Raw genomic sequence first — 11,316 nt, 5'->3', positions numbered from 1 at the left:
CTCAAAGTTAAAGAAAGATGGTACTTAAAAGAAATTGGGGTGGGTGTGTGAAAATTCTCCTTTAGAGAAAAAAAACATGAAAATGGAAACAAGTCTCTCCTTACTGAGAATCAGTTTTAATTAGAACAAAACAAAACTAATCACTTTGACTTACAGAACATCAGTTATTGAGATGGGATCTGCAAGTGACTGACTATCATGTTTAAAAAGGTGAATTTATAACCTGGTGATCTAAAAAATAGCTTTGAATAGGTAACTACTTAGATGAATCAAATGTCTCAAGTAAGATTTGACTATACTAGAGTCTAACATCTGTCTTAATTTACAAACTTTCTTGTTGAGCTTTCATTCTTTTGTATGTAAAGAGATTCTCTTGTTGTGAAATTGTTTTCCAGTAAGAGTCGGTCTTACCCATTTTAATTTCAAACATGCAGGATAGTGTGGACATCACGTTTGGTGGAAAATATTTACATAATTTATTGTTTCACTGATGAATTATACCAAACACTTAAAGAATTATACCCAGCAAGGCTCTCACTGATTCAACAGACAAATCAAAAGCTTTATAGACAAGCAAAAGCTGAGAGGATGAAGCATCACCAGACCAGCTATGCAACAAAGGCTAGAGGAACTTCTCTAAGCTTGAAAGAATAGGTCAGTACTAGAAACAAGAAAATTATGCATGGAAAAGCTCACCAGTAAAGGCAAACATAAAGTAAAGGTAGGAAATCATTGGCACACAAATAATGGTATAAACCAAGAGCTGTGAGAAGAGCACATATGCAGAATATTGGAAAAACATTTGAAATTAAAAGACCAGCAACTTTAAACAGTCTTGTTTATATATACACTGCTATATCAAAACCTCATGGTGACCAGAAACCGAAAATCAACAGACACACAAACAAAAACCAAAAAGGAATTCAAACACAACACAGAAGTTAGTTATCAAATCAGAAGAGGAAAAGAGAGGAAGAGAAGAAAAAAGACGTCCAAAAACAAATCCAAAATAAGAAAATGGAACTAGGAACACACATATCAATGATTACCTTAGATATAAATGGATTAAATGTTTCAACAAAAAGGTGTAGACAAGCTGAATAAATACAAAAATGATACTTGTATATATTTTGTTACAAGAGATCCACTTTAGATCTAGGATACAGAGAGGCTGAAAATTAGAGGATGGAAAAAGATATTCCATGCAAACGGAAATCAAAAGAAAGCTGGAGTAGTAATACTCCTATCAGACAAAATAGGCTTTAAAAACTGTTACAAGAGACAAAGAAGGACACTACATAATGATCAAGAGATCAATTCAAAAAGAATATGTAATAATTTTAAATATACATACATCCAAGATAGGAGCACCCCCAATATATAAGGCAAATATTAACAGGCATAAAAGGAGAAATCAACAGTAGCACAATAACTGTGGGGGACTTTAACATTCCACTTCAATGGATAAATCAGCCAGACAGAAGATCAATAAGGAAACATAGGTCTTAAATGACACATTAGACCTGATGTACTTAATTGATATTTATGTAACAGTCCATCCAGGGCTTCCCTGGTGGTCCAGTGGTTAAGAATCCACCTGCTGACACAGGGGACACAGGTTTGATCCCTGGTCTTGGAGAATCCCACGTCTCAGAGCAACTGAGCCTATGTGCCACAACTACTGAGCCTGCTTTCTAGAGCCCGTGAATCACAACTACTGACCCCAAACACCGAAGCTACTGAAGCCTGTGCACCTAGATCTGGTGCTTCACAACAAGAGAAGCCACCACAATGAGAAGCTACATACTGCAATGAAGAGTATCCCCTGTTCTCTGCAACTAGAGGAAGCCTGCGCACAGCAATGTAGACCTAGTGCAGCAAAAATATGAATAAATCTTTAAAAAAGAAAAGTCTATCCAATAGCACATGAATACACATTCTTCTCAAGTGCACATGGAACATTCTCCAGGATTGATCACATGCTGGGCCACAAGGTGAGTCTTGGTAAATTTAAGAAAATTGAAATCATATCAAGCATCTTTTCTGATCATAATGCTATGAGAGTAAAAGTCAGCTACAAAGAAAAAGAAACTATAAAAACACAAACACGTTGAAGATAAACAATATACTATTAAACAACCAATGGATCACTGAAGAAACCAAAGAGAAAATTATAAAATAACTCTAGACAAATGAAAATGAAAATACAGTAATCCAAAACCTATAGGACACAGCAAAAACAGGTCTAAGAGGGAAGTTTATAGCAATACAATATTACCTCAGGAAACAAGAAAAAAAATCACAAAAAAACCCTTAACCATATGCCTAAAGCAATCAGAGAAAGAGCAACAAACAAAATCCGAAGTTAGTAGATGGAAAGAAATCATACAGATCAGAGAAGAAATAAATGAAATATAAGTGAAGAAAACAACATAAAAGATCAATGAAACTAAAAGCTGGTTCTTTGAAAAGATAAAATTGATAACCCATTAGCCAGCTTCACAAAAAAAAAGAGGGCTCAAAACAATAAAATTAGAAATTAAAAAGGAGAAGTTACAATGAATACCACAGACATACAAAAGATCAAAAAGAGACAAGCAACTTCATGCCAATAAAATGGACAACCTGGAAGAAATGATCAAATCCTTAGAAAGGGACAATTTCCCAAGACTGAACCAAGAAGAAACAGAAAAAAAATGAACAGACCAATCACAAGTAATAAAATTGAAATTGTGATTAAAAACTCTCAAGAAGCAAACATCCAGGACTGGATGGCTTCACAGAAAAATTTTATCAAACATTTAGAGAAGAGTTAACACTTATCCTTCAAACTATTCCAAAATATTGCACAGGTAAGAATACTCACAAACTCATTCTATGAGGCCACCATCACCCTGATACCTGCACACAAAAGATACTGCACACAAAAAAATTGCAGGCCAATGCCACTGATGGACATTGATGTAAAAATCCTCAACAAAATGCTAGCAATACAAATCTAACAATACACTAAAAGGATCATACACCATGATCAAGTAGGATTTATCCCAGGGATGCAAGGGTTTTTCAATATCCTCAAATATCAGTATGATACATCAACAAAGTGAATAAAAACCATATGATCATCTCAATAGATGCAAAAAAAGCTTTTGAGTATGTCAAGGCTGTATCTTGTCACCCTGCTTATTTAACATATATGCAAAATACAACATGAAAAATGCCAGGCTGGATGAAGCATAAGCTGGAATCAAGATTTCTGGGAGAAATGTCAATAACCTCAGATATGCAGATGACACCACCCTTATGGCAGAAAGTGAAGAAGAACTAAAGAGCCTCTTGATGAAGGTGAAAGAGGAGAGTGAAAAAGTTGGCTTAAAATTCAACATTCAGAAAACTAAGATCAGGGCATCTGGTCCCATCATTTCCTGGCAGATAGATGGGGAAACAACAGAAATAGTGACAGACTTTATTTTGGGGGGCTCCAAAATCACTGCAGATGGTGACTGAAGCCATGAAATTAAAAGACGTTTGTTCCTTGGGGAAAAAGAGCTATGACCAACCTAGACAGCATATTCAAAAGCAGAGACATTACTTTGTCAAAAAAGGTCCATCTAGTCAAAGCTATGGTTTTTCCAGTAGTCATGTATGGATGTGAGAGTTGGACTATAAAGAAAGCTGAGAACCGAAGAATTGTTGCTTTAGAACTGTGGTGTTGGAGAAGACTATTGAGACTTCCTTGGATTGCAAGGAGATCCAACCAATCCATCCTAAAAGAAATCAGTCCTGAATATTCATTGGAAGGACTGGTGCTGAGGTTTCCAATACTTTGGCCACCTGATGCGAAGAGCTGACTCATTTGAAAAGACCCTGATGCTGGGAAAGACTGGATGCTGGAGAAGGGGACGGCAGGATGAGATGGTTGGATGGCATCACCGACTCAATGGACATGAGTTTGAGCAAGCTCCAAGAGCTGATGATGGACAGGAAAGCTTGGCATGCTGCAGTCCATGAGGTTGCAAAGAGTCAGACACGACTGAGTGATTGAACTGAACTGAACACCAATTTATGATTAAAAAAATTCTCCAGAAAGTGGGAATACAGGGAACCTATGTGCATGCTAAGTTGCTTCAGTTATGTCTGACTCTTTGTGACCCTATGGACTGTAGCCCACCAGGCTCCTATGTCCATGGGATTCTCAAGAATATTGGAGTGGGTTCCCATGCGCTTCTCCAAGGGATCTTCTCAACCCAGGGATTGAACCCATGGCTCCTGTGGCTCCTGCATTGCAGGCAGGCTGTTTACCACTGAGTCACCGGAGAAGCCCAGAGGCACCTCCTCAACAAAATAAAGGCCATGTCTGACAAATCTACAGCTAACATTATTTTTAAATGTGAAAAGCTGAAAGTATTTCCTCTAAAATGAAGAAAAGGACAAGGATATCCACTCTCACCACTTTTATTCAACATAATTTTGGAAGTTCTAGCTCTGAGAATCATAGAAGAAAAATAAATAAAAGGAACTCAAATTGTAAAGAAGTAAAACTGATAGTGTTTGCAGATGATATGATACTATAGATATAGATAGAAAATCCTAAAGATACTACCAGAAAACTACTAGAGCTCATCAATGAATTAGGTAAAGTTGCATGATACAAAATTAATAAGAAGAAATCTGTTGCATTTCTATATACTATCAATGAAAGATCAAAAAGGGAAATTAAGAGAATAGTCCCATTTACCTTCACATCACAAAAAATATAGTATCTAGGAATAAACCTATCTATGGAGACAAAAGACCTGTACTCTGAAAACTGTAAGATGCTGATTAAAGATACTGAAGATGACATAAACAGATGGAAAGATATACCATGTTTTTGTATTGGAAGAAGCAATATTCTGAAAATGACTATATTACCCAAAGTAATCTGTAGATTAAATGCAAACCCTATCAAATTACCAATGGCATTTTTCATAGAATTAGAGCAAAAAACCTTGAAATTTGTATGGAAACACAAAAGACCCCCCAAATAGCCAAAGCAATCTTGAGAAAGAAAAATGGAGCTGGAAGAATCAGGCTCCCTGACTTCAGACTATACTACAGAGTTACAGTCATCAAGAGTATAATATTGGTGCAAAAACAGAAATATAGATAAATAAGAAAGCCTAGAAATAAACCCACACATATATGGCCAATTAATCTATGACAAAGGAGTAAATAGCACTGGGAAAATATGTAAAAATGAAGTTGGAATATTCTTTAACACCATACACAGAAATAAACTCAAAATGAATTAAAGACCTAAATGTAAGACCAGATACTATAAAACTCTTAAGAGGATAGCATAGGCAGAACATTCTTTGACATAAATTGCAGCAATATCTTTTCCAAGCCATCTCCTAGAGTGATGGAAATAAAATAAAAAACAAACAAATGGGACCTAAGTAAACTAAAAAGTTTTTGCACAGAGAAAGAAACCATAAACAAAATGAAAAGACAACCTATAGAATGGGAGACATATTTGCAGACAATGCAACTGGCAAAGGATTAATCTCTAAAATTTATAAACAGCTCAGCATCAGAAAAAATAGGGAAAGAAACCAATCACCCAATCAAAAATGAGCAGAAGACCTAAACAGACATTTCTCCAAAGAAGGCATACAGATTGCCAAGAAACAACGGAAAAAAATGCTCAACATTCCTCATTATTAGAGAAATGCAAATCAAAACTACAATGAGGTGTCACATCACACCAGTCAGAATAGCTATCATGAAAAAAAATCTATTAACACAAACTATGAATCCTGGAAAGGATATGAAGAAAAGGGAGCCCTCTTTCACTGTTGGTGGGAATGTAAACTGATACAGCCACTATGGAGAATAGTATGGTGGTTCCTTAAGAAACTATTAATAAAACTCCCACATGTGTGTTAGTTGCTCAGTCATGTCCAACTCTTTGCGACCCCATGGGGTGTAGCCCACCAGGTTCCTCAGTCCATGGAATTCTCCAGGCAAGAATACTGGAGTGGGTAGCCATTCCCTTCTTCAAGGGATGCTCTGAACCCAGGGATCGAACTAGGGTCTCCCACATTGCAGGCAGATTCTTTACCATCTAAGCCACCAGGGAAGCCCCATACTTACCATATGTCCCAGCAATACCACTACTGGACATATACCCTGAGAAAATCATAATTCAAAAGTACACATGTACCTCAGTGTTCACTGCAGCACTATTTACAGCAGCTAGGACATGAAAGCAACTTAAATGTCCATCAACAGATAACTGGATAAAGAAGATGTGGTTCAGTTAGTTCAGTTCAGTCACTCAGTCATGTCCAATTCTTTGCAACCCCATGAATCGCAGCACACCAGGCCTCCCTGTCCATCACAAACTCGAGTTCACGCAAACTCATGCCCATCGAGTTGGTGATGCCATCCAGCCATCTCATCCTCTGTCATCCCCTTCTCCTCCTGCCCCCAATCCCTCCCAGCATCAGGGTCTTTTCAAATGAGTCAGTTCTTCACATCAGGTGGCCAAAGTATTGGAGTTTCAGCTTCAGCATCAGGCCTTCCAATGAATATTCAGGACTGATTTCTTTTAGGATGGACTGGTAGGATCTCCTTGCAGTCCAAGGGACTCTCAAGAGTCTTCTCCAACACCACAGTTCAAAAGCATCAATTCTTTGGTGCTCAGCTTTCTTTATAGTCCAATTCTCACGTCCATACATGACTACTGGAAAAACCATAGCCTTGACTAGACGGACCTTTGTTGGCAAAGTAATGTCTCTGCTTTTTAATATGCTGTCTAGGTTGGTCATAACTTTTCTCCCAAGGAGTAAGCGTCTTTTAATTTCATGACTGCAGTCACCATCGGCAGTGATTTTGGAGCCCAGAAAAATAAAGTCTGCCACTGTTTCCACTGTTTCCCCATCTACTTGCCATGAAGTGATGGGACCGGATGCCATGATCTTAGTTTTCTGAATGTTGAGCTTTAAGCCAACTTTTTCACTCTCCTCTTTCACTTTCATCAAGAGGCTCTTTAGTTCTTCTTTGCCTTCTGCCATAAGGGTAGTGTCATCTGCATGTTTGAGGTTATTGATATTTCCCCCGGCAATCTTGATTCCAGCTTGTGCTTCATCCAGCCCAGCGTTTCTCATGATATACTCTGCATAGAAGTTAAATAAGCAGGGTGACAATATACAGCCTTGATGTACTCCTTTTGCTATTTGGAACCTGTCTGTTGTTCCATGTCCAGTTCTAACTGTTGCTTCCTGACCTGAATACAGGTTTCTTAAGAGCCAGGTCAGATGGTCTGGTATTCCCATCTCTTTAAGAATTTTTCACAGTTTCTTGTGATCCACACCATCAAAGGCTTTGTCATAGTCAATAAAGCAGAAGTAGATGTTTTTCTAGAACTCTCTTGCTTTTTCGATGATCCAGTAGTTGTTGGCAATTTGATCTCTGGCTCCTCTGCCTTTCCTAAAATCAGCTTGAACATCTGGAAGTTCATGGTTCACGTATTGCTGAAGCCTGGCTTGGAGAATTTTGAGCAAAACTTTACTAGCATGTGAGATGAATGCAATTATGCAGTAGTTTGAGCTTTCTTTGGCATTAACTTTCTTTGGGATTGGAATAAAAACTGACCTTTTCCAGTCCTGTGGCTACTGCTGAGTTTTCCAAATTTGCTGGCATATTGAGAGCAGCACTTCACAGCATCATCTTTTAGGATTTGACATAGCTCAACTGGAATTCCATCAGCTTGACTAGCTGTTCGTAATGATGCTTCCTAAGGCCCACTTGACTTCACATTTCAGGATGTCTGGCTCTAGGTGTGTGATCACACCATCATGATTATCTTGGTCACTAAGATTTTTTTTTGGTATAGTTCTGTGTATTCGTGCCACCTCTTCTTAATATCTTCTGTTTCTGTTAGGTCCATATCATTCCTGTCCTTTATTGAGCCCATCTTTGCATGAAACGTTCCCTTGGTATCTCTAATTTCCTTGAAGAGATCTCTAGTCTTTCCCATTCTATTGTTTTTTTCTATTTCTTTGCACTGATCACTGAGGAAAGGTTTCTTATCTCTCCTTGATATTTTTTGGAACTCTGCATTCAAATGGGTATATCTTTCCTTTTCTCCTTTGCTTTTTGCTTCTCTTCTTTTCACAGCTATTAGTAAGCCCTCCTCAGACAGCCATTTTGCTTTTTTGCACTTCTTTTTCTTGGGGATGGTCTTGCTACCTGTCTCCTGTACAATGTCATGAACCTCCATCCATAGTTCTTCAGATACTCTATCAGATCTATTCTCTTAAATCTATTTCTCACACTTCCAGTGTATAATCATTAGGGATTTGATTTAGGTCGTACCTGAATAGTCTAGTGGTTTTCCCTACTTTCTTCAATTTAAGTCTGAATTTGGCAATAAGGAATTCATGATCTGGGCCACAGTCAGCTCCCGGTCTTGTTTTTGCTGACTGTATGGAGCTTCTCCATCTTTGGCTGCAAAGAATATAATCAATCTGATTTCGATATTGACCATCTGGTAATGTCCATGTGTAGAGTCTTTTCTTGTGTTGTTGGAAGAGGGTGTTTGCTATGACCAGTGCGTTCTCTTGGCAAAGCTCTATTATCCTTTGTCCTGCTTCATTCTGTACTCCAAGGCCAAATTTGCCTGTTACTCCAGGTGTTTCTTGACTTCTTACTTTTGCATTCCAGTCCCCTATAATGAAATGGACATCTTTTTTGGGTGTTAGTTCTAGAAGGTCTTGTAGGTCTTCATAGAACCGTTCAACTTCAGCTTCTTCAGCATCACTAGTCGGGGTATTACTGAGAAAATGTGGTCCACTGGAGAAGAGAATGGCAAACCCCTTTAGTATTCTTGCCTTGAGAACCCCATGAACAGTATGAAAAGGCAAAAAGATAAGACACTGAAAGATGAACTCCTCAGGTCAGTAGGAACCCAACTATCTCCAGTAGGAGATCAGTGGAGAAATATCTCCAGAAAGCATAAAGAGATGGAGCCAAAGCAAAAACAACACCCAGCTGTGGATTTGACTGGTGATGGAATCAAGGTCTGATGCTATAAAGAGCAATATTGCATAGGGACCTGGAATGTTAGGTTCATGAATCAAGGCAAATTGGAAGTGGTCGAACAGGAGATGGCAAGAGTGAACATCAACAGTTTAGGAAGCAGTGAACTAAAATGGACTGGAATGGGTGAATTTAACTCAGATGACCATTACATTTATTACCGTGGGCAAGAATCCCTTGGAAGAAATGGAGTCACCATCATAGTCAACAAAAGAGTCCGAAATGCAGTACTTGAATGCAATGTCAAAAACAACAGAATGATCTCTGTTTGTTTCCAAGGCAAACCATTCAATATCATGGTAATCCAAGTCAAAAATACTTCTTAATAATCCATTAATAGAAACCATAGGGGAAGGTGAATAAAAGAAGCTAATTTCAGAGATTTAGTTAGTAGAGGGAGGGAGGGAGGAAGAGGGGGGCGAAAGAGGTATGAGAGAGGTGGGCAGAGAGAGTGAGAGAGTGAGAGCATGTCTAATGGTCCTGGGGTCAAAGTGAAATTTCTGCCCCATTAAATCTGCCTTCTGTCCCTACCTCTATTGTATTAGAGCATGAGAATTGATATTCTGAGTGACCCCAGTGAAAATCCTAAGTGATCTATGACTCAATTATACTTCCTATACTCAACTTGGTAAGGTAAGAAAATAAAATATTTCATTTTCATTTTATTTCAAAAGACATTTCAGCAATAAAAATGAGAAGGGATTAGATTTAAAATTTAATTAGTAGGAAAATTAAATCCTCATTCTTGAGGTTTTCTGGTTAACTGAAATTTTACTGTAGTAAATAAAATTCAGACAGCATTTTTACTGAGTAAGAGATTTTTCCTATATTCTAATTCACAGCTTTAAATAAATACTACTTAATTTCTACTTAAAATTTTTCTCAGACTCATCTAATGAACAACCACCATGAAGAGTGCCTTCACTTATCTTTCTGTCAAACAATTTTGCCCAAGAAATTCTATTTATTTGATGTTCTGCTAGGATGTAAAAATACACAAATATACACATGTATATAATTTTTATCTCTATGTATATTCAATATTCCTAAACTATATCCTCAAGTCAAAATCTCAGATATTTGGTTGAAGAGCTAATAGCTTCATCATTTGTATATGTTACTTGAAATTATATTTTTCAAAGAAGTTTTGTCTCTGAAGGGAAGAATCAAAGAAATAATGACAAAAGGAACAGAAAATATTTTATAGACTGAATTGAAAAATTAAAAAGTATTCCTGTTGTATCATTCACCTTCAAAAAGTGTTTTTCAAGTGTTTCCCTTCCAGAAGTACAGATGGTCTTTGCCGTTTAGCATCCTCATCCCTGTTAGAAGAAGCCAATTAATATCATATCCCTATACTTCTAATCAAGGCTGCCTTATTAGTGCTCTGTTGAATGAACTGTTGCTGATTAACTGAAAATTAGTCAGTGAAACTAATGATTTTCCCTCCAGACCCAGTGGGCCCATAAAATGTTCGTCAGAATTAAGGACAGTTCATTATGGTGTATGATTTGCCAGTAGACTGAACTTACTGAGTCAGTATGAGGAGCCCAGGTCGGGGAGGTGGGTGATACGATGCAGGCTGGCAGATCTCTCTTTCACGGTTTACTGTTTTCCTCTTAGCTCTCTGTCTCTTCTAGGCATTTCCAGGAGATGGTGTCTGGCAGCTCTTTCACTCAGTTTACAAGAGAATCTCCCAAGTGTATCCTACAAGGAAGAGCAAAAGAAGAATCTTTCATCACTGCTAATGTATTTTTTGGTAAGCAGCAGAATTTCTGGGGGGTGACAAAGATCATTATGATTTTAATATGATTTTAAGCTGCTGAAATATATCCCAATCACGATGGAGATAATGTATAAGGAGTATATGGCACCCAGGTTATGATGGTTAGGCTCCATCTGTAACAGTATAGTGAACATTTGTGAAGATAATGCTCTTCTAAACTGTTGGTCATTGAGATCCCAACAGAACGAAGAGAAGGCTGGGGCAAATTTTTTTAAGAGCAATAAGGAGAATCCTCAACTTAATAAGACAAAACAGTAGATATACAGTGAAATGCCAAAGACAGAAAATTCCAATATACTAACTATCTGTCGTTCAGCCGCTCAGTCGTGTCAGACTCTTTGTGACCCCATGGATTGTAGCACCCCAGGCTTCCCTGTCCATCACCAACTCCTGGAGGTTGCTCAAATACATGTCCATCAAGTTGGTGATGCCACCCAACTATC

Source organism: Cervus elaphus, chromosome X (genome assembly GCF_910594005.1).
Source record: "Cervus elaphus chromosome X, mCerEla1.1, whole genome shotgun sequence".
Lineage (NCBI taxonomy): Eukaryota > Metazoa > Chordata > Mammalia > Artiodactyla > Cervidae > Cervus > Cervus elaphus.
This window is presented reverse-complemented; position numbering follows the sequence as displayed.